Consider the following 25,169-nt stretch of genomic DNA (forward strand, 5'->3'; position numbering starts at 1 on the left):
GAGATCTCTGGTATTCAATTATCTTATTGGAGAGAAATCTTGAATTCCTTAGTTACCTTCCTGGGCTTTGGTAAAAGATGGGAACCATGTCTGGTGCATCATCACCCATTACCTGATACCCATGCTGCGAACTACTGATGCCATGCAATACTTTCATGACTCTGGAAGACCATAGTGATGAGGAATCTATTACAAATAGTTAACTTGAAAATTATCTCTCAGAATATAATGTCATCAAGATTTATACTGTACACCTCTTTACAGCTAACCTAAAATGAGTAGATTTTTTCCTAACATCAGTAAAACATGTTTTACAATATAGAAAGAAAAATTATTTTTTCCTTGCATTGGTATTTACTGCCTGGCAAGCTCCATCCAATTCAATCCATGCCAAGTCATTGCAAGTCATAAATAAGCTTACTGGGGACCAAAGGCCAAAACCTGGCCCCTCTTGAGAGAGGCACAAGGAGCAGGGAATTGTAAATCGAAAATAAATAAGAAAATTAGGTTTGTAAATAAGAAAAAGCCACCAGAAAGTTCCACAAATTAAAACAGATGACTGAGGTAGACAATAGAAAATCGAGACAGCGACACCCCGAGACGCTTGAAGCAATATTACTTTAGTTACACCTGTGCCACACCTTCCTCCTTGATCACCAACCTTAACTCCCAATCAGGAGTGAGCTGTTACATTTATGTGTGGCATAAATGTTATAAACGTTTGCTGTTATGCTCCTCATCCCACCCCAGTGACTTTAGAGTCATGCTTTTTCAGATAAGTGTAAGTTATCCTGGACTCTTTTGTTTTTGTTTTCTGTCACGGCCATTTGTTTGTGTATTTGCTTTGTATTTTAGTATTTGCTTTACACAATGTATATTTATGCCTCACCTTTGTTTAAATCGAATTGCACGTGCGTAGTGTGTTCGCTGTCATTGCCCATGCCTAGCCAGAGTTACTTTTTCTAGGCTTAGGATGGGGAGTGGTCTCTTTGGAAATCCTGTTGGAAGTAGCCTCGACCTTGATAGTGCATGGTCTTTGACTCCTCTGCAAGTTTTTGTGGACTGTCATTTAAGATTTGCGCAGGTAGTTCACATACTCATTCTATGACACCTCTTATACCATAGTTGCCTTGTTACCCCATAGGCTGTCTTTGGTGTTTGTAATATTCAGTGAGTGCCTCCTGTGCCCAGTGTGCCTGCTTGGTCCATCCCTTGGGACCCAGATGGCCCTTTGTAGCTTTTTTAAGATTTTTTTATAATTCAGAGTGTTTGCTGCCCTTTTATTGTCCATTATAACCTGGTTAGTCTCACCTTTTAAGGGTCATACTGAGTGCTTTGTTTTGGGTTTGCTTCTTATATACCCATAGAATAATTTTGGATCTTTCTTTATGTTTAGGGCAAATTTTCTTTCGTAGCTTCTTTTGGCTGATCTGATTTCCTGGGTGGCTGAGTTTATTACCCTTTCATATCTCTCATAATCAATGATGTTCATCGTGGATTTATACATTCTCCAGAGGTTCCGTTTACTTATCACTACTCGTTTTACTACCTGTATTATCTATCTAGTTCCCTTTCTTTTCTTCCCTTTCTCCTTTTTGGCACACATTTTTGAATGAGATCAGTGATGACCTTTTTAAAAGTTGCCCCATGATGCTTTCATGACATGTTCACCTATCAGCTCCCTCCAGGAAATGTTTTGCAGTTCCTCTCTCATTCCTTGATATTCTCCTCAATGGTAATTTATTTATTTATTTATTTATTTATTTATTTATTTATATACAAGAAAGTACATTGGGTTTATGAGAGTATACTGCATTGATGATTTTACATTGATTTTTTGTAACGCCACTTGTATGCATAGCGTTTCTTGCAGGTCCTTAATCTAACAGATAAATTTAAGTAGGTAATTTGTAGCAAAATTGAAAAATGGTAACAGGTACATTGTAAGAAAATTTGAAGAAAATTAGTAGGTACATTACCGTGAAATTTGAGGGTTATCAACAGTTACATTGTAGCATACAGGTAGTTTGAGAATTGTTTCTAGGTACAGTATATTGTAGTAAAAATTTGCATTCAACTTAAACAACCATGATAGAAGATGATGGCAGTGAATACACTGGTGAAGTTGTATGGCTTAGGCACATATTTTGGGGGAGTGGGTAGCACAAGATATAGTGCGAGTTTGAAGCACAAGGTAGGAAACGATGAGGATGAAATTAAGTACTTTATAGTTTTAATTTTGAATAAGGCGCAGGTTGGACAGCATTTTAATTCGTTAGGGAGTGAGTGCCATAGACTAGGTCCATTTATTTGCATAGAGAGATTACACAGATTTAATTTGACTCTAGGGATATCAAAGATATATTTATTTCTTGTGTGGCACTTATGGGTTCTGTTGCATCTGTCAATGAAGAGTTTCAGATCAGGATTTGCATCTAGGAAGACTGTTTTGTACATGTAAATGGCATAAGAAAATGTTTGGAGTTTATGTTTAGCATGTTGAGGGATTTAAACAGGGAGGGCTGTGTGTTGTTTGGAAACAGCTTGTTATTGTTCTGATAGCAGATTTTTGCTGGGTGATGATGGGCTTGAGGTAATTTGCAGTGGTTGAACCCAATGCACAGATACATATCCCTATCTTACATACATGTATATGTATGTAAGATAGGGATAGATTAGCACATAGTATAATGAGAAGATAGCAGAGTTTGGAACATAATATCTGATTTTAGAAAATATACCGACCAATTTTTAGACCTTTTTGGTTATGTGTTGTATGTGGGTGCTGAAGTTGAGTCTCTTGTCTATGTATAGGCCAAGGAACTTAGCATCATTTTTATTCCTGATGTTAACATTGTCTATCTGAAGCTGAATTGCATTTGTTGATTTGCTAATTGACATCCATGAGTCGATCTTGTTTAATTCGTTATTTAAAACATCATTTAGTGTGTGTGGGTTGGGGTCTGAGAAGATGAAGGTTGTAACGTCAGCAAATAGTATAGGTAATCTAGAAATTCATCATCATGGACCTTTATGTGAGTTTCTATATTTGTAGTCTGTCTTATAATATTGTGATCACACGAGGGGGTTAGCTTTTCTCCTACCTGAATTTGATAAATTAATTGGACATGGAATCCATAGAGGCAGGGCCTGAGAAAGCTTTTGAGGCTGTTGCTTATGAAATATTGTCAGTTTTGTGCTATTTCAGGCAAAGTAATGGTAGGCGAATATTTTTGTTAATTTTCCTGAGATCAGTGAATAATAGTGCATATTTCTAAAACAAACGAATTTGAAATTTAGTTTTCAAATTATTTTGATGGGTGTAACCAGCAGGCAGTGGCCCAAAAAAATGTTGTGGTGGTCAGAAAAAGAATGTGACACTGGCACGTTGTTCCCTCTTCAATTCTGGTGAACACGGCCAGCCCATGTCCTTCCTGTACCCCAGACCATTAACCCCCCCCCCTGTAAATTTAAGTAAGCCTAGCTCTAAGTGTCTGGCCTGTAATGATAAATAAAGATCTCTTATCTTCCTTACCCATTTTCATTACATTAAACTATTTGGATTGAACTCCAGCAGCCATTTATCTGCCCACTCCTGAAGTTGTCAAGGTCTTCTTGCATCAGAGTATAGTCCTCTTCAGTTCTTACTTTTCTCAATAATTTTGCACCATCTGCAAACATCGATATGTATGAGTTCACTCCCTCTTCGAGGTTATTTACATTAATTAGAAAGACCATTGTCCTAGGACAGTCGAGCTCTGTGAAACACCACTTTCCACCCCCTCTCCATCTGGACATAAGCTTTTTTATTTATTTATTTATTTGTTTATTCATTTAATTATTTACAAGAAGGCACAGTGGGTTTGTGAACTGTGACCTTTTGCTTCCTATCTAAGTGCTCCCATACCCAGTCCAGTGCCTCTCCTATTATCAACAGTTTTCTCCATTTTGTGTGTTAGTCGTTTGTGGGGAACTGTATCAAAATCTTTTGTGGCAGTGTAGAAAGATGCAGTCTACCCATCCTTCTCTTGTCTTATTTTAGTGACCTTGTCTAGTGGTGGGTGTGTACTCACCTAGTTGTGCTTGTGGGGGGTGGGGGTTGAGCTTTAGCTCTCTGGTCTTGCCTCTCAATCGTCACTCAACTGATGTACAGATTCTTGAGCCTATTTGGCTCTTATCAAATCTCCATCACATCACTGCTTAACGCATTCCATTTATTAACTACTCTGACACTGAAAAAAATTTAATGTCTCTGTGGCTAATTGGCTAATTTGGGTACTGAGTTTACTCCTGTGTCCCTTGTGGACACTAGTGTGGTAATAGTGGTGGTAGTTTGGTAATTTTTTGGCAGTCTCCGTGGCATAGTGGTAGTAGCTCATCTGGCATTCTGCGAGCACTTTGTCCTGGGTTTGTATCCTTGTTATATTTCGTTGCACCCAGGATTTACTGGGCGCAAATCCTTAACTGAAGCCCCTGTTTAACCCAGCAGTAAATGGGTACTTGGTTGTAAAAACAATTCTTCGCGGGGGTCATATTCCAGGGAACATAGGATTAAGGACCTGCCCAAAATGCTACGCGTACTAGTGGCGGATACAAGACACTCCGTACATTGACAACATCGCACACTAATATTTTTACCACTTCGGACACCAGCTTTCGATGTTTCGCATATGTGTACGTGTTCCACATTAAAACGACAATATAATGCTATTAACAATTAAAATCTTCTATTTAACAGGCATATAGTTATTAAATAAAGTTTAGTGATGTAATAGACATAATCCGGAGTTGGTAAGGACGCCGCCCGCCAGCGTAAACACAACACACCCGAATGCCCACAAACACGATACAACGCACAAAACACAACACTTCTGTCAGTTTTTAGAAAAACTCCTTTTATATTTATTATGTGAGAGTTATACTTGTATAAAATGATAACTATTATAGGTAAGCGCCTAATATTTATTATTAATCAATAAAAAGAAGTCAGAAGCCACACGCCTGTCTGTACATGTCTTTTGTGTAAAAGTATTTTGGGCGCTCATGTACTTGTGCGCTAGCTGGCGTTCACACCTGTTCTCGCCTACAAGCATTAGAATTAAACAAACGAATTTATTTTTTCATTTATATACAAGAAGAGAAGGCTACCCTTGAGTCTGTAATATTCATCTGATCACTGGTCTCCCATTTGGTCCTCATTGCTTTATCTTACTATTATTGAATGTCAATAACCGTATTATGCAATTTCAATTTCTTCTATTTCTTTCTTTATTATGCACCCCATACCCATCCCGTGGGCGGTGGTGTAAAGGATTACAGAGGCACATAATCGGTTCAGGAACTGAACCCTCTAGTTCGTTTAGCTAAGCAAATAACAATGTTTGACGCTAGTTACAAAATTATTAATGTTGTATACACATGTACACACACACTCATACATACATATATATATATATATATATATATATATATATATATATATATATATATATATATATATATATATATATATATATATATATATATATATATAATCTAATAATATATACTGGTCTAATAAAATAATTAGACCAGTTAATACTCTCACTCGTTGTGTTAGGATATGTTAGCTTGATAAAACTGACTGTTCATTGTTGAGAAATGTGTTAACAAACAATATATCTGACTTATCAAGACTGTAGCTTGCTTAGCAAAAGGAACTTTTTTTAAATTTGGGTTCAGTTTAACTACTGCTCAAGGGATGAGTAATTGGGGCATAATAAAGGAACTAAGCTGATAAAATGAAAGATGGGAAAACAACATTAGAAAGATAAACTCGAGAGACGTTTTCATGTTAACCCGAAAATTATTTGAGGAGCAAGACGGACTGCGGGTCAGGCAATTGGTCTTTATGCTATCGTGATGGGGGATCAGCCATTACACGTGTTAATGACTCTTGTATAGTTGTGTAGTTAAGGACATCAGGGTAAAGGGGTAATGGGCATTGTGGTTGATTGTTCTACCTGGGAATCCTCCACTGTTTTATATCTTATGTATGTATGTATGTACTAACCTAGTTGTGGTTGCAAGGGTTGAACTTTGGCTCTTTGGTCCCGCCTCTCAACCGTCAATCAACTGATGTACAGATTCCTGAGCCTACTGGGCTCTGTCATATCTACACTTGAAACTGTGTATGGAATCAGCCTCCACCACATTACTGCCTAATGAATTCCATTTATTAACTACTCTGACACTGAAAAGTTCTTTCTATAATCTCTCTGTGGCTCATTTGGGTACTCAGCTTCCACCTGTGTCCCCTTGTGCGTGTACCACATGTGTTAAATAAATGTATGTATGTATGTATGTATGTATGTATGTATGTATGTAAGGAGAGAGAGAGAGAGAGAGAGAGAGAGAGAGAGAGAGAGAGAGAGAGAGAGAGAGAGAGAGAGAGAGAGAGAGAGAGAGAGAGAAGGAGAGAGAGAGAGAGAGAGAGAAAGAGATGAAGATCGAGACAGAGAAATAGATATAGACAGAGTCAGGGAGAGAATGTTAGACACAGAGACGTATAGATAAGGATATGCAAAGTCAGTGAGAGAATGACAGAGATAGAGCGAGGAAAGAGACAGAGATAGGCTGACACAGAGAATGTCAGAAACGAGGAGAGGCAGAGACAGAGGAACAGGGACAGGAGCAGAGGCACAGGGACAGACACAGACACGCACATGGAACACCGAACCTTACACACTCTCTGATATATTGTTTAATTAATAGTGATTCACTAATAAAGCTTATAATTGTATATGTTATCAAAAAGGCATAGATATGGCCACTGCTTCGCAAAGCGGGGATGTTTCTGATGGGGGAGAAAGAAACATTTGCGCAGCGCGTCCCGCGGCGTTGCGCGGGCAGTCTGGGGCCGTATAAATACGGGGGCACAGAGGGGCTCTGCCCTCACTCCGCCTGCCCTCGCCGCTGCCCTCGCAAAGCCCACCCTCCTCCCCTTTGCAAGCGGCTGTCTTTGTACCCCCGTCATGCTTTGCACAGTTGTCCCCCTTGTCTCCCCACTGCATGTGAGAAGGTGGGTGCAGCGCCGGTCCCCAAGTGTCCCGCTGTCCGCAGCTAATACTTTGCCCAGTCTAGGTGCTAGTAAGCCCTACTTGTAGTAACCCCCTTCTCCTTATTCATTAGGTCTTTACGGCCTCTTGGTCGGGTACATTATGTGTTATGTGGTCTCTCACTTATTAGTTACTCTTTGTGTCCTGCCTGTTATATCCTAGTGTTATATAATTACTACACATTTGCACTCGGCCTTAATTCTAGTACCAGTTAAGCTTTAGGTTTCTGCAGAATTAGTATCCATGTCACTATAGGCTAAGGTCTCATAATTACTACGGGTGTACCTTTTAAGTTAAATCTAGTCCTCGGACTTGGAATTGTTACTGTTAATTCTTACTTTATATATTTACATGTTCTGCAGAATTTAATCTTCAATAAACTTTAAAGCCCCATACTGCCAGTATCTTTCTCCCCCTGATCAGAAAAAAGTCGTTCTTACGTTTTAGTCACAGAGATTAGATATTAGTAAAGTAAAGTTCATTTTATTCAGGAAAGTACATAAATAGTCGATTTACAAACATAATATTGGATTTATAGATAGAGCTAGTACATACAATACCTAAAGCCACTAGTACGCATAGCGTTTCGGGCATATTATTGAGAGGAAAGATATTTATATTTAAACAATTTTTTTTTTTTTACCGACGCTCTCCCTATTGATGAGAACTACAACCTAATGAAGATAAATGTTAATTTTATGTAGATACTGTAATAAACGAAAGTTTTTAATGTCATCAGAGAAGCAGAAATATAGGCAAATTTTAAATCCCTTGTCATATATATAACTGAAGTGAAAGCAAAGATATATGCATTTTGATAGTTACAAAGACAGCTCTTTAACACGGGTGGAACACAAACAAGGGGAACTTAGTACCCAAATGAGCCACAGAGATATTAGAAAGAATTTTTTCAGTGTCAGAGTAGTTAACAAATGGAATGTATTAAGCAGTGATGTGGTGGAGGCTGACTCCATACACAATTTCAAATGTAGATGTGATAGAGCCCAATAGGCTCAGGAACCTGTACACCTGTTGATTGACGGTTGAGAGTCGGGACCAAAGAACCAAAGCTCAACCCCTGCAAGCACAAATTAGGTGAGTACAACTAGGTGAATACAGCTGAGGGGCGGGACCAAACAGCTGAAGCTCAATTCCCTACGCATAACTAGGCGAGTCCATAGGAATTACCGTTTGTCCTGGCGCCATCTATGTTTTGACAGCAGTACTACTAATGTTCCCACGTTATGTGATCGCTATACGGGTGTTACGGTCAGTTGCTCTTCTATATATGTTTATGGACAACGTAGGTGATTTGAGGCAATTTGCGGCCAGAGTGAAATAGTATCCACGCGGTGAGTGATGGAGGAGGATATATACTGCTGTGTACTCGACCAGCGGGTGAGAGGTAAGTTATATCGAACAATTATGGGGAATAGATGGGTTATTTTAAGCGTAGAATGTCAGGTAACCGGTAACTACACAGATGGGGTAGTGTTTTTTTAAGTCTTTATTTACTAAAGTGGAACATTACATTATGCCTTTAGCTGAACAAGTCTACTGGTGGGGGAAGTAGACGGGTTTTATGAAGTATTTTACCTAAACATTTGTATTTGGTTAACTAGTTCAGCCGTTACCAGGGAGGGTGTTCCTTTAATCTAAAAATTCTAGCCGGACAAAGTGATTAAATAAATTGAATAGAACGAAGTGGTTTGCCAGGGTGCTTAACATTTAATTTAGTTCACTTACTATGCAGCCCATGCTTAAAGAATGCAAGTTTATCATATTGAATTTACCGTAGTTTTACTGCATTTAATATACCGTTTTTACCCTATTTAATTATGTCGGGTAAAGGCCGGTCGTGGAAAGTTCCTAATATAACAAGCTTTAAAGGAAAAGTTTGAGTTAACTTTAACCTTAAGTTAGTGACCAATTAGCTTAGTCTATTGTGAGGAAAGTTACTACAATCTAACATTGCAAGTGCCATTTCTCTACTCTTTTTGAGAAACATGACTAGATACATGAATCGCATAGTTTTATTACTAAATGTTCATGGATTAGGTTGCATAGTTGAGGAAATGGTGATAAGGTTTGTGATTTTGTGTACCTTGACTTCAGCAGAGATTTTGATAGTGGCGCAAAATTGATAGGGGCTCGGATCATTGGGAATGCTGACTGAAGTTGATTAGGTCATGGCTATACCAAAGGAAATTGGTATAAATGGGGTTAAGTTGGGAGAAGTGTTGTAAGTAGTGCCTAAAAGCTCTCCTTGTACCTCTGTTATTTGCAAGATTATGGTTTAGACTGCAATAGTTGCAGAATTGGCAAATAAAAAATACCGATGCCCTATATAGTTTTGAAATGGTTAAGACTACCAGATGCAGTTTAATGCTTACAAATGTAAGGTTTGGGGGCTAGGTAAAGAAGATAGATGGTGTAGATTGTTAAGAGTATTAAATTTTTTGCAGGTGGTAAATTGTTCCCGAGCTGGCACTGCTCTCCAGCCTGGGATGTTGATTGGTTAGTCTTCAACTGCCTCCCAACATGGTAGTGAGGTCCTGAGCTGACATGCAGTGAGGAACGTGGAAAGCTTCCTGAATTGGCACATGGTATGCCTCCCTTTCAAACCAGCAGCTGGCACAAATGTTCCAGCTAACATCAGAATAGTGGATGAAGCCCGCACTAAAATGTAAGTGGTACAGTAAATGGACACCCCCCCCCCTCCCTTTTGACACTGAACAGTTGGGAGGAAAGGGGGGGGGAGAAAGTGTGGCTTATAGTTCTATTGCTACGGAATCTTTTGCCATAAGCCAGTGGCAGTGCCTATTGGCACTTGCTATTCAGAATCATTGGAATTAGAGGGTAGAAGTTAATTGCTAAAAACCTATTAAATGTTAGGGTATGGAAATCTATGCTTAGGCTAGTGGGGACCATATCTGAAAGTTTAGTCCTTTCAGGAATGTATTGAATAGAATGGTATGTTGAAATTGTGAAAATTGTAATGTGGGGCATTAGATCTTAAACAGCATAGTTGAGGGTGTTTTATTAATAATTTTAATGAAATATAAATCTTGTTTAGTTAACATTAAATGTTTGTTAAATAAGCTTTAATCTATAAATGTATAACACTGTTAAGGGTAATCATGAGTCAAAGTTAATGTCAGGAAGAGTTTTGTTCTAAGTGATGGTATTTTTCCCTTGAAAGTAAAAAAAAAATATTCAATGTTTACTTTAGCTTGGTTATAAATTTATATAGTTTTCCAAAATGTGGTTTGGAAAGTGCAGAAGTCCCTCTGTGAGTTGGAAGTTAATTACTACAACTCGCCTGATTCTGTTTAAGCAAAGGTTAATCTGAATAGATTTGCATAAAACTAAAAAAATAGTAATAACTTAAACAATATAGCATTGGCTAAAGATAAATGTAAATTGCCATTGAAGTGCAGTTGTGGATAGTTTCTCAAATGATTTACTGAAACTTGGCAAATTGATGCCATATATATTTATATTGCTAAATTAGATCTTTACTACTACTGCTACTAGAATATGTAGGAAAGGTAAATTCCTTAAAAGAAATTTTTTCCATCTGAATTTGTAAAGTACTGAATGCTAATTTGAAAAGTAAAGCAAGATTGGCTTTAAATCTGAAATTTGTTGAAATATTTTTCAGGTGAAAGTGATTATGATGCATGGACTGGCTTGGAGTGAGTCTCCTTTACTCTACAAAAGTTGGTGAGTTTGAATTTGATGTTTTAGCTATATCAATGACCTAATCTTAATTCTCTTATCTAGTCCATTTATAGGTGTGTAACCATGTCCTACTGTTACAACCCACAGGGGATGATGCAGTTTGTACTGATCCTACCCCATTTCATAAAAGGGGACCAGGCAGTCCTGCAGATTTCCCTGGCTTGGCTTTTTCAGAGCTTTGCTCTACTACCCATCTAATAGATGGACTAGATTTGCATAGGTTTAGGGACCCTTAACAATGGTTACATTGTTAATTCTCACAGGGCTTGTTTGCTGAATGGGTGGATGCATCTACAACTTTAGTGCCTGGTATGCATTGTACAGTGCTTTCAGTAAAGCATATGTACAATGTGCTGATGGCACTAAAGTGGTGGATGTAATGCACCCATTCAGGGAACAAGCTCTGCGCTAAAACCAGAGGAAGGGATAGGCCTTGCTGAGCCTATCTTAAAAGATAGGCTTTTAGGATTTTTGGGGCTTGTTATTAGGCTTTGGTGATAATAAAAGTAGTGTCCCTGTTTAATATTTATTTTTCTTTTACAGGTGATTGTCTCTGGAGTTGTCTTGGCCTTTTGGATCTTCTGTTCATCTGTCCCACAACCTGAAACAGTAATAAATATTAGATTTATTATAAACACTATATGTAAAGCTTATTAAATAAAACAATTTTAATGAAACTACTTTATATACCTTATCCTGAAATTATGCTGGAAATTGTTTACTACTATTGATGCAATGTTTAAACATCTGAAATTGTTTTACTTTGAAAATAAATACTTGGTAAAATTTACACCTATTTGTAACTTGTTACATAGGTGCATGCAAAATGCATTGAAAAGATGTAAAAGTGGACTACCTATTCAATTTACATAAACTAACAAATATTGCAAATTAGTCTGAAATATTAAAGTGGAAGAAACTTTAGTTTTCAAATTTGAAAGTAAATTTAAAGCTATGCAACACCTAAGCTTTGTACAAATTATGATTAAATTAACTAAAAATCATTGTTAAATTTACAAAACATTAGAAAAGTGACACTGAAGCATCTATACAACATGGTTTTCACAGTCTTTGATTAAATTTAATCAAAGCTCTTAAATGATTTGTCTGCCAAACTTCAGATATTCAGAAATATTTTACCTAGATTAGAACCATCATTGTTTGAAAGGGCAAAACAGATTACTGTCAATTAGTTTAGGTCAAACTTCTGCAAGGTCCTGAAGGAATGGAATTTTTTTTTGTAAAACTTTGTTTGCTAAAAACAAACCCTGCCTAATGAACCTGCTCATTTTTTTTAGAAATGGTAATTGCAACATCACCAAAGGCCATTGTTTTAATAGCCAAAGTACCAAATGAAAGACCAAGAAGCAACAAACAGGTACATGGTAGAAAGGACAAAAGAATGGTTATGAGGACCCTTACATTTGTTAAAGAAATGACTGGGGAAAAATGCTGTCATACCACAAAGGGGTCTTAATCCTTGTCATATACATCACTGACATTAATCTAAATATTACCAACCACAAAAATTGCTGATAACATGTTATAAAAAAAATAAAGAATATAATATTGAGGCCTTAATGCAGATCTCTAACTCTACAAATAGTAACAAGACTGGCAATTTCTTAATATAAAACAAAAAAATCCAAGACCTTGCACGTGAGCCAGAACAATCTATATCACAACTACCACATTAAAATGAAACAACAATGAAGGTAAGGTAATTACCAAAAGAAGGCACCAAACCGGGAAGGCCATGTAGCACCATCAAAGTGCGAAATAATCAGAGGGCGCTAAATATCACCAAGAATGCCAATACGAGAACAAAAACGCATAAGGCGAACGATATCAAAAGTATCCGATTCACCTAGAATTCTATCGAGGGACAAGTGACTGCGAGGGACGGTCGGAAGGAAGCAAGACACACGCTCGTCCTGGAAGTCAGGACCTTCAACAAGGATATGCACAACTGTAAGAGGGACAACGCAATTCGGACAATAAGGAGCAGGGCGGCGCTCCATTAAGTGACCGTGGGTTAAGCGGGTATGACCAACCCACAGCCGTGCCAAAGCAGTGTCCCACCGCCGGTTACGGTGGTAGGAGGAAGGCCACGGGGACACACTAAGTTTGAGAGTACGCAGCTTGTTACCAACCACAGAGGACCAACAACCCTGCCAACGGGGAAGAATGAATAACAGGATAAAAGTTGGAATAAGGAATACCTCTACGGGAGATGGGACAAGAACGGATAGCTTCCTTAGCGGCAGCATCCACACGCTAATTGAAACACTAATATGGCTGGGAACCCAGCAAAACTCTACTGATTTAAATTTACTAGAAATAAGAAACAGCCAATGTTGAATCTCAATGACCACCGGATGGACAGGATTAAAGGACCCTAGAGCCATGAGGGCACTACGAGAATCAACTACAACCACAAAGGAGGAATGAGAAAGCAAGAGACAAAGAGGATAGAGAATAGCATAAAGTTCTGCCGTAAAGACGCTAGCCTCCGAAGGGAGGCGACACATGTAAGTACGGTCAGGAAAAACAACAGAGTAGCCCACACCATCCGCAGACTTAGACCCATCAGGGAAGATGGAAATAGAGTGGGAGTGCGAAGAAAAGTGCTCAAGGAAGAGGCTTTTCAGAATTGTAGGAGGGGTAAAGGCTTTAGTAATACAAGTCAAGGACGTACAAAATTTGGGAAGGGGGACTCTCCACGGAGGTAATGAAGGAACAATACGAGGAGAAACATTAGAAATATGAACAGAAAGAGAATCCTGTAAGCGAGATAACTGGACAGAAAGTGGGAGACAATGAAGAGGAACAGGAACCACAGGAGGAGGAAAAGTCAATGCACGACAGAGGCGAGAGGAAGGATGTTGGAAGGACCGCGCAAGATAGCGAAGACAGTAGCGATCACGGCAGTCCTGAAGAGAAAGCCAGTGTCAACATACAAACTAAGGGCGGGAGTCGAACGAAAGGCACCAGAGCCGAGACGCAACCCAGTATGGTGCAAAGCATCAAGACGGCGAAGAGTAGAAGAAGCAGAAGAGTATGCAGGGCAACCATAATCGAGTTTAGACAGGACGAGAGAGGAGTGCAAATAGAGGAGCGTGCGCCTATCCGCTCCCCAAGAATTATGGGACAAAACCTTAAGGAGGTTAAGGGCCTTAGAGCATTCAACTCGGAGGCAAGAGATATGGGCTGACCAAGACAAACGAGTGTCAAAGACTAACCCCAAAAGCTTCACGGAATCCCTGTACACAATGAGATGACCATAAAGCAACAACAATGAAGTAAAGGTCCTTTCAGTAAGAATCTATCATTCACTGAAAGTTGCTGCAGTTAAAAATAAAAGAAAATACAAGTCCCTCGAAATAAACAAGCAACCTTTTTGACTAAGGAAAAGAAGGTAGTTATTCTACTGTATAAATCTAAGTACGTATTCACTTAGATAACTGTATCCAAGCATAGAGGTTCCCCCCCCCCCCATCCCTTTCAGAAAAACATCTACTTTCGAAAAAGTTTAACATTGGCCAACAAAAATTATTCCAGAACTAAATTGCCTAATACCAGGAACAACTGAGAGCCATGACACACTGCAACCCTCTCCTACCCCCAAGTCTTATGCTATTTATGATCCAAGGTAATTATACTATACTGTACTTCCTACAGACGAGTCTAGTGAGAGGGTGATCTCCTGGCGATTAAATTGAAGCACGATACAGGTGTCAACGAACATCAGTCACCCCACTTGTCAGCACAGTGGATAACTAATGACATCATAATCTGCAGTGTTGTATGCCTCCCTGTGGCCATTTAAATCAATAAAACACAGGGTTGTGGCAATGTTTACAGCATAAGGCAAGGTATAGAGGAATCATGGAATGCCATGTAATGTGTAGTCCTTGAATGTGCTTTAGGCAACCAAATTGAATAACAACATTTCTGGTGTTCGGCTATATAATCCGAGTTTCTCATTCGGTATAATGTTTTAAACCTAAATAGGAATTCACTTTAAAGGTCAATTTATTTGGAAAGTGCTAACCAGATTCCAAATTACTCAGCTCTGAAAGTACTACAAGGCAAGTTTAACCGAATGAGTGTTTGCCTATCCATACCCCCATGAGGTATGTGACAACACTGAATAAAGAAAGGGTCTTTGAGCATTCACCGTGCAGGTATTTGACATGACCAATATAGCCAAGTGTTAAAGATCATTCTAAGCAGTTCTGCACAATCCATATACTATCAATTAATATAATTGTACAATGGTGCTTGGTGGATGATATTTCCTATTAAAACTCATTGGACAACTGTTTGTATTAGACATTTTAAACCTACAAATGGTAGCCCTAGATATCGCACTACAGTATTAATTACAAGATGAACAATGTAAAATCAATACCACAACAGCAAAGGATGACGGCTTTTCAACAACCGACAAACACGCAGGTCTAACACCAGCCATCCCGAGAGAGGACGTCCCAAGCATGTACACCCCACAACTTTACATCACCTTTGCTACCTCACACGAGCACGCAACAGCATGAGGATGCCATACTCCCAAACCAACTGAATGCACTTTGAAGCTTTAACAACTCAACATTTAAAAAGTTGATTTAAAAAATCAAACACCTGAATTTTTCCCTAATTAAATTTACTAGGGAAATGCACACCAAGCCATGAAACTTACAATGAAGATGAACAAACTACACACAGCTGTCACCAAACTTCCACATACCACCCCCCTCTCACTCCTGCCCTCCTTAGGTGCTCTGATTGGCTGAGCACCTAAGCCACCACCACTCACCTCTTGTTGTGAGAGCCTAAAGCATGTTTGGTTGCACTTTAAAAGTTCCCCAGTGTACTCGCCTAATTGTGAGTACCGCCTGCCCGGTTCACCATTTTGTTTTTCAATCTACTTCAATTTACCCCTTTACAGTCAAATATTATGCAAAATTCTGTTTAAGACTTGTCCCTTCTTAACTTAAATAACTGCTTTGGCCATCTGCAATCTTTCTAGGTGGGTAACAATGACTCTTGAGGCCAGAAAGGACTTATCAGACGGTGATCATAACAATACAGTACACACACAAAATAACAACCTGATATACACCAAGCAGAAAATCCACTGGAGCTGTGAGGCGACGTAAACCCTTGCCCAAGGCACTGACAGCTGCATACTCTACCACAGTATATTACTGAGTACTGACTTTGTAAAAGTCTTACAACCGGATTTCCCCATAAATCACAGCAAGTTTTGAGGCCACTCCTTGAGTCAACGTCTTACGTAAGACCTACAAGCACTCAGGTGAAGGCTGAAGCAGTTCAACACCATACGCCCCAACTTCAAATACACAGTTGAGAGGCGGGACCAAAACGTGATTTTCTGTGTGTGCCTGAAGTTGGGGCATACGGTCTTGCTTCACCCTTCACTTTACCCTTCACCGGCGTACTTCAGGGGTTTTATTTAATACTTGGACTGGCTTCAGTAGGGCCTCCAGACTTTCTGTGGCTTCACAAGTGTCACGTGAATCCCCTGCATAGCAGTGGAACTGCCTTTTCCCTTCACCTTCAATGCCTCTGCACTGGAAGTATACATCTACACCAGCCCAGAAGAGTCATCAGTCCTGCCACCTCTCCATACCCCCCAGGGCCTGGCACGGCCTGGTACGACTCAGAGGCAAGCCGGGCGCCACTGTTAACTGGCAGTTTGTCCCCACAAACAAGCAGTTAGCCGCCTTCAACTGACAGTGGTACAGCTCAACACAAAGGCACCGCCAGCCACAACGAGCAGTTTGCTAGTTGACCAGATGTCCACCTCGTGTTGACACTGGATGAGTCATCACCGCCGGACTATATAAAGAGCGCTGCCTCCCTGGAGAGGCAATCTCTCCCTTAGTGCTCTAGGATCACCTTCGTGTCTCTAACCCGTCGTCCGCTTCCAGCCAACGTCGTGTGACTGATGCCATGGTGGTATGGTAGCTGTCTTCAGAACACCAGTATATCTTCATACTTTTATTCATTGCTTATAGTTTATTTTTTGCATTTAAGGTCATACTAACTTGTTCACCTTTGCATTACATGATAGTCAAGTATTGTCATGTGTTATTTTTGTTATTTTTGACAGCTGCATACTCTACCACAGTATATTACTGAGTACTGACTTTGTAAAAGTCTTACAACCGGATTTCCCCATAAATCACAGCAAGTTTTGAGGCCACTCCTTGAGTCAACGTCTTACGTAAGACCTACAAGCACTCAGGTGAAGGCTGAAGCAGTTCAACACCATACGCCCCAACTTCAAATACACAGTTGAGAGGCGGGACCAAAACGTGATTTTCTGTGTGTGCCTGAAGTTGGGGCATACGGTCTTGCTTCACCCTTCACTTTACCCTTCACCGGCGTACTTCAGGGGTTTTATTTAATACTTGGACTGGCTTCAGTAGGGCCTCCAGACTTTCTGTGGCTTCACAAGTGTCACGTGAATCCCCTGCATAGCAGTGGAACTGCCTTTTCCCTTCACCTTCAATGCCTCTGCACTGGAAGTATACATCTACACCAGCCCAGAAGAGTCATCAGTCCTGCCACCTCTCCATACCCCCCAGGGCCTGGCACGGCCTGGTACGACTCAGAGGCAAGCCGGGCGCCACTGTTAACTGGCAGTTTGTCCCCACAAACAAGCAGTTAGCCGCCTTCAACTGACAGTGGTACAGCTCAACACAAAGGCACCGCCAGCCACAACGAGCAGTTTGCTAGTTGACCAGATGTCCACCTCGTGTTGACACTGGATGAGTCATCACCGCCGGACTATATAAAGAGCGCTGCCTCCCTGGAGAGGCAATCTCTCCCTTAGTGCTCTAGGATCACCTTCGTGTCTCTAACCCGTCGTCCGCTTCCAGCCAACGTCGTGTGACTGATGCCATGGTGGTATGGTAGCTGTCTTCAGAACACCAGTATATCTTCATACTTTTATTCATTGCTTATAGTTTATTTTTTGCATTTAAGGTCATACTAACTTGTTCACCTTTGCATTACATGATAGTCAAGTATTGTCATGTGTTATTTTTGTTCATTACTATTTCAGTAAATTGTTTAATTATTTATTTGATAATTTTCATTTGTTTCCACCTGCAACTTACACACTGCAAGGCCAATAGCAGCATTTCTTTCATTTATGTGAGGGAGAGCCATACCATCTTGGTTCAGTATAGCTGTGATACCATAACCCGTCACACAAGATATCCAGTTGTAAGACTTTTACCATCAGTGGTGGTAGAGTATGCAACTGGCAATGCCTTTGTTACAGGTTCGCTTCATCTCACAGCCCCAGTGGATTTTCTCACACATTTGAATACATGAAACAACTTTATTTGATACATTCCAAACCAAAGTACTGTACAGTACAGTAATTATCAAACCATCAAATGTGTGGGATAATCATAGTGCGCTAAATATCACTAACGTCGCCAATACAAGAACAAAAACGCATACGGCGAACAATATCAAAGGTATTGAATTTACCAAGAATTTTATCGAGGGACAATTGACACTGAGGGATGGTCGGGAAGCAAGACACGTAAGTCCTGGAAGTCAGGACATGTAGAGACAACGGTTTGGACAATAAGAAGCAGGGCAGCGCTCCATTAAGTGCCCGTGAGTTAAACGTGTATGACCAATATACAACCTCGCCAGAGCCGTTTCCCACCACCGGTTACGGTGGTAGGAGGAAGGCCACGGGAACACACTACTCTTAAGAGCACGCAGTTTGTTACCAGTAACAGAAGACCAACAACCCTGACAACGGGCAAGAATGGGGAAATGAATAACTGGGTAAAAGTCATAATAAGGAATACCTTTACGGGAGATGGGACAGGTACGGATAGCTTCCTTAGCGGCAGTGTCCGCACACTCATTTAAGAACACACCAATATGGGTGGAAATCCAGCGAAATTCCACTGTCTTAAATCTACTGGAGATAAGAAACAGCCAATGTTGAATTTCAACTACCAAAGGATGGACTGGATTAAAGGATTCTAGAGCCATGAGGGCACTGCAAGTGTCAACTACAAACACAGAGGAGGATTGACAGCGAGAAAAGAGTTGATGAAGAGCATAGAGAATAGCATAAAGTTCTGCCATGAAGATGCTAGTCTCCGGAGGCAGGAGACACAAAGGTGCAGTCAGGAAAAACAACAGAGTAGCCTACACCGTCTGCAGACTTAAGATCCATTGGTGAAGACGGAAATAGAGTGGAAGTGTGAAGAAAAGTGTTCAAGTAAAAGGTGATTTAGAACTGTAGGAGGGGTAAAAGTTTTAGTCATGTGGGTCAAGGCTTACAGAATTTAGGAACGGGGACCCCTCCACAGGGGCAAAGACGGAATGACACGAGGGGAAATATTGGTAACACAAACTGAAAGAGCATTTTGTAAGAGAGACAACCGTACAGAAAGAGATAGGTGGTGAAGGGGAACAGGAACCACAGGATGGGTAAAGGTCATGGCATGACATAAGCAAGAGTGAAGGTGCTGTAAGGACCGTGCAAGGTGGAGAAGACAGTAGCGATCATGGCGATCCTGTAGAAACAGGACGCCAGTTTCAACATACAGGCTTAGGGTAGGTGTCGAAGGAAAGGTACCAGAGTTGAGCCGTAACCCAGTATGATGCAGTGTGTCCAGATGGTGAAGGGTAGAAGGAGAAGCAGACGAGTAAACAGGGCCATAATCGAGTTTAGACAGAACGAGAGAGGAATGTAAAGAGAGGAGCAGTGTCGATTAGCTCCCCAAGAAGTATGGGACATGACCTAAAGTTAGTTAAGGGCCTTAGAGCATTCAACTCGGACGTAAAAAATATGGGGCGACAAAGACAAACGAGTGTCAAAGATTAGCCCTAAAAGCTTTAGCAGATTCTTTGTACAAAAGGGGATGACCCCTGTTACCTAACAGTAAATAGGTATCTGGGAGTTAGCTGTTACAGGCTGCTTCCTAGGGGGGTGCGTGTGTGGGAGAAAAAAAAATTTAGTAGTTAACCACTGAACTGCTCTGTCTCCAAATAACACCCTGGTGCACAAGAAATAAATTCTTTCCAAAAATTTTTTTTCTCTTCTTATATTGTTAAAATGCAGAGTCTGATCACGGGGAAACTAAACAAAAAATATTGTATGTGACTTACTTTAGCTGCAATGGAGCTGGGAAGTTGAGCAAATTATGGGCGCTGAGCGTTGGAGCGATGGGGGTCTGTCGGCCCCGCCACCCCGTGCGACGGCAGTTGCTGCGAATAAAATGTTGCGCAATTATTTTGAAGTTTCTCATTCATTTCTTCCTTTTTTTGCTGTAATATTATTTAAAAGTGTGTAATTTGTGGAATTTATATAATTCAAAGTATAGAACATCGCTATGCTCAAAATTATGGGCCTCATATATGCGACATATTCTACAATCAAACAGTGTTTTTGCTGTTATTACACTATATACACACATTGTATATACCCATCTACGTATGTATTCACCATAACGATCCACTATGTTGGTATGGTGAGCCCAAAAAACATGAGTGAGCTGCCACACCCTGCCAGTGTTCCCTCCCTCCTCCAACACATTACTCGCCAACATTCCTCCTCCCAAAATACTGTTATTGTGTTTATTACACTATTTACACACGTTATGTATAAGTATGTACATGTTTTATTCATGTACATACGTCCATACTTGCCATCTCCTCACCTCTCTCTCTTGCCTACTTAATGCTCTTGCTTCCCTCATCTCATCACAATCGACTTTATAATGGTCCAGGACGGATCGAAATGTCGTCGTCTATTCAATTTCCAGTGTGTGGTTTGGTCAACAATGAAATCTTCATGCAAGATCTTATAAAGAAAACCCCTAGAACGAGTTTTGCAGATACGAAAGAGTTTAAGGTGAGTAGGGGATGGTTTGAGAAATTTTGAAAAAAGACGTGGTATTCATAGTGTTGTGAGGCATGGTGAGGGTGCCAGCTCAGACAAAGTAGGGGCTGAAAGATTTGTTCGTGATTTTAAAGATTTTGTAGATACTGTATTGATGGATATATTCCACAACAAGTGTTTAATTGTGAGGAGACATGGCTATTCTGGAAAAAATTGCCGAAGAGGACATACATTACCCAAGAGGAGACGTCACTGCCCGGACACAAGCTAACTTGGGCTAACTTGTGTCAGGATAGGCTAACTCTTGTGCTGTGTGGCGATTTGAAAATTAAACCCTTGCTCGTGTATTATTCCGAAAATCCAAGAGTTTTAAAAAATATATAACGTGCAGAAAAACTGTGATGTAGAGTGGTTTGCCCTGCCATCAAAAAATATCTGCAAGAGAAAAGTTTGACACTAAAGGGCCTGCTTCTCGACAATGCTCCTGCTCATCCTCCAGACTTGGAGGATGCATTGTTGGGGCCACTTTTTTTTTTTTAGGGATATTCCTGCATGGGCCCTAAGTTTCTGGCTAATGAACCAATGACATGAAGGAGGAGTTTTCAACCTACCTTGTGTTAGGTGTGCAGGGGTCAATAGGCTGAACATAATGTCAGGAGCAAAGGGGGGCGTTTGCCTCTTCAAACACAATTGTGACCATCTTCATCTCTTCGAACTATCCTAAATGCTCTCTTCACCTGTCTGACCAAATTGGGTGTCCAGACCACCTTTGAATCTGAAATTGTAAAATTAATAGTGATTTCAGAATATTCAGTCCATTTATACTAACAAAATTATATACAGTATACTGTAATTGAAATTTTACAGAATGATAAAGGCAATTTAGTAACTTTGTTAAAATGCACATGGGGGAAATACATGAAAATAGGTTAATATGGTTTGTAAGGTTGATGGGAAATGTTTATTACTTTTATGATTTAAAAGATGTACAGTATAGCCCTAATACTCCATCCTGGGTGCATTCCACCAGGTAATGACCACAGCAAAAGTTTTCCACGAGGCTCTATTGTCACACAAACTTTTCACATTTTCAAACTTGATTCATCTTTTCCCCCCCCCCTCGTTCCAGGGGTTTTCTTTAAAAGGTCTTCATGCAAATGCCTTGGTTTCTCACAAATGATGGCCTCTGAAATGCTATCACCTGCTAACTCCTTGTTGTGTATCCAAATTAATAAAAACTTTTTAACATCCTCAAGTGTTTGTGTTCTTTGTTTCGGGATTGTTGATATGCCTTTTGCCACTTTAATGCTCATAATGTCCTTTTTCTTAGCAAGTATAGTGCATATTGTTGACAGATTTGTTGTACTGCCTAGCTAGTTCAACAACCTGTGCACCATTTTGATGTTTATGAATGCTCTCTTGTTTTTCCTCTATGGTCATTCTCACATGTGTTTTCTTGGCTTGAGCCTTACCACTGGCTTTCTTGGGACTCATGGCAAGATATATCATAACAAATTTTATGTTCAAATAGCCAAAAATCCCAAAACAAATGTAATGCTTTACAAAAAATTCAGGCGCGATACTTACTAGGCAGGAGACACTGGTAAACTGAGGCGCGATCACCATGCCACCACGCGCTAGGTCAGCCCATACGTATATCAACAAACTCCTTTCCCGAGGCAAAGTTTGTAACCCGATTCAAATTTTTCGAAGAAATTAGGCTCGTAACCCGAAAAGTTCATAAATATTCATTCGTAAGCCGAGGTGTCACTATATATAACTAAAAAATTAAACTCAGGATTACTTTCAACCCCCACCCCTTTTGCTCTACTCCATCGCCACCTACCTTCACCCCCCTCTATGATGTACTCTTCCATAGACACCTACCTTTGCCCCCCTCCTCCCCTCTACTCCTCCATCATCACCTACCTTCACACCCCCTCCCTTCTCCTCCTCCATCGTCACCTTCCTTTCACCCTCCTCTATGATGTACTCTTCCATAGACACCTACGTTCACTGCATATAATGCTCCCCTCTACTACTCCATCGTCATCTACTTTCACCCCCCCCCTCCGCTCTACTCCTCCAGGGTCGCAGACAATTTCATGAGCGTGAGAACTACGAGTTCTCTAACCACTCTCACACTCCTACTCTCTCACCAGTGAGGGGGGAGGGAAGGAGGGAGGAAATGAAGGAAGAAAGGTGGGGGAGAGAGAATAGGCAGGGGGGAGGAGGGCCTAGATACATTTCTTCCATATAGATAGGTAGACTGAGGGAGAGCTGCTTGCCAAGAGCCCTATCAGACAGGCTTCCTATTCCTCAACCCTCCCTAATATGCCACATCCTGGTCAGGACAACTTGCTCGATTGTTATTCTTGGTGTGACTCGAGAACTGACCTCGAGGCGGGGCATGGGCATGGATTATCTCCCTGGGGCATGCACCTCCCTGCCCCAGCTCTCTCTCTCTCTCACATAATCTATCAAGGGTCTAACATGAGGTCATTGTGCCTACCAGAAGTGTATATGTCCAAGGCTGGCCAACTGTCTGGACCATTCAAATGTATAAACACGTAATTAGTCTATTAAAATTATATATAATGCTACAATTATAAATTAATTTGTTCATGGTCATTCGTTTATCAGTATTTTAATATGAGGTATATATACGCATGTATGTATACGTTGACGTACACATATATGATTATGATTATGTGTAATCATATATGATTATATCTAATGGAATGCATTAGTAAGTGATGTGGTGGAGGCTGACTCCATACACAGGTTCAAGTGTAGATATGATAGAGCCCAATAGGCTCAGAAACCTGTACACCTGTTGATTGACGGTTGAGAGGTGGAACTAAAGAGCCAGAGCTCAACCCCAGCAAGTACAATTAGGCGAGTATATGAACGAATGCACATGTACACTTTCAAATGAATTAAGATACCTTGAGATACACAATGACTTAGTTTAAATAGTTTAAACACACTATGGTACTGATTTTGACATGCTGATTTCTGGAAGGGAGAGGGGGTGTGGGGGGGTTATTGTCTGAGGTGGAGGACCAGAGGAGGGGGTCAGTGGAAGGATGGTGGCTGGAGGGATGCCATTGTTCTAATGGTTATGAAAACAATTATTGATGGCAGGAATTCAGTGGGTGTGTACTTCACCCGCACCATCACCATACTGTGCCCTGCTACAACACCCCCCCCCCCCACTCCACCCATGCTGTGCAGGGCGTATTACACATTATGGGATAACCGACTGTCTGTCCATTCCTGTCTGCTCGTTATGCTGCCCTTCCTTTTAAAAATTGTCTGCTTTATCGACTTCCTTCAAGACCACACGTTAGCCTCTTATCACGCCCTCTTACCACTCTCAGGGAGCCGGCTCTTCTATACAATAGTTACCACTCAGTCCCCAAGGTGAAAGTGTCCGGGCATATGACTTGTTACGTGTACTTATTTGCGATTCGTTTGGGCTGTCACGTGTGGTGATTAGTGTTGGGTAAGGCTAGGCCAGGTCAGGTCAGACTAGGCCAGGTCAGACTAGGCTAGGTAAGGCTAGGCCAGGTCAGGTCAGGCTAGGCCAGGTCAGGTCAGACTAGGCCAGGTCAGACTAGGCTAGGTAAGGCTAGGCCAGGTCAGGTCTGGTCAGGTCTGGCTAGGCCAGGTCAGGTCAGGTCAGGCCAGGCCAGGCCAGGCCAGGCTAGGCAGGGTGAGAGAAGTAAAGCGGCAGGTACTTACGTTTCCGAGAAAGTAGCGGCGGTAGTATATTGTTGATTTAGATTCGACGACATCCTGAAGCTAGTAGGTGGCGGCCTCATCACTCTCAAACTTCTTGTTGTTGTAGGGGATACGAGGCACACCCAATATCCCCCTTACATTGATCACATCGCACACTAATATTTTTACTATTTCGGACACCAGATTTGTCTGTTTCGTATATGTATAATTGTTCAATATTAAAACCACAATAGAATGCTCTTAACAGTTACAATTTTCAACTTAACAGAACACACCCGAATGCCCACAAACACGATACAACGCACAAAACACAACACTTCTGTCAGTTTTTAGATAAACTCCTTTTATATTTATTATGTGAGAGTTATACTTGTATAAAATGATAACTATTATAGGTAAGCGCCTAATATTTATTATTAATTAATAAAAAAGAAGTCAGAAGCCACACGCCTGTCTGTACATGTCTTTTGTGTAAAAGTATTTTGGGCGCTCATGTACTTGTGCGCTAGCTGGCGTTCACAACTGTTCTCGCCTACAAGCATTAGAATTAAACAAACGAATTTATTTGTTCATTTATATACAAGAAGAGAAGGCTACCCTTGAGTCTGTAATATTCATCTGATCACTGGTCTCCCATTTGGTCCTCATTGCTTTATCTTACTATTATT

The 25,169-nt window shown here is 40.6% G+C and overlaps 2 long non-coding RNA genes across 2 annotated transcripts; one reads left to right on the plus strand and one right to left on the minus strand.

Annotated features, from left to right (window-relative positions):
- The first annotated feature begins 8,178 nt into the window (after positions 1-8,178).
- LOC138365542 (uncharacterized) lies at positions 8,179-11,453 on the plus strand. Its single transcript, XR_011228921.1, has 4 exons — positions 8,179-8,502; positions 9,563-9,783; positions 10,762-10,823; positions 11,385-11,453. It is a non-coding gene; the product is annotated as an uncharacterized lncRNA (long non-coding RNA).
- Positions 11,354-24,788, minus strand: LOC138365541 (uncharacterized). The gene is made up of 4 exons (XR_011228920.1): positions 24,502-24,788; positions 21,366-21,529; positions 20,022-20,120; positions 11,354-11,442 (listed from the first exon to the last, which is right to left on the minus strand). It is a non-coding gene; the product is annotated as an uncharacterized lncRNA (long non-coding RNA).
- Positions 24,789-25,169: the final 381 nt, after the last annotated feature.

The sequence above is a fragment of the Procambarus clarkii genome, chromosome 17, assembly GCF_040958095.1.
Source record: "Procambarus clarkii isolate CNS0578487 chromosome 17, FALCON_Pclarkii_2.0, whole genome shotgun sequence".
In the NCBI taxonomy this organism is placed as follows: domain Eukaryota; kingdom Metazoa; phylum Arthropoda; class Malacostraca; order Decapoda; family Cambaridae; genus Procambarus; species Procambarus clarkii.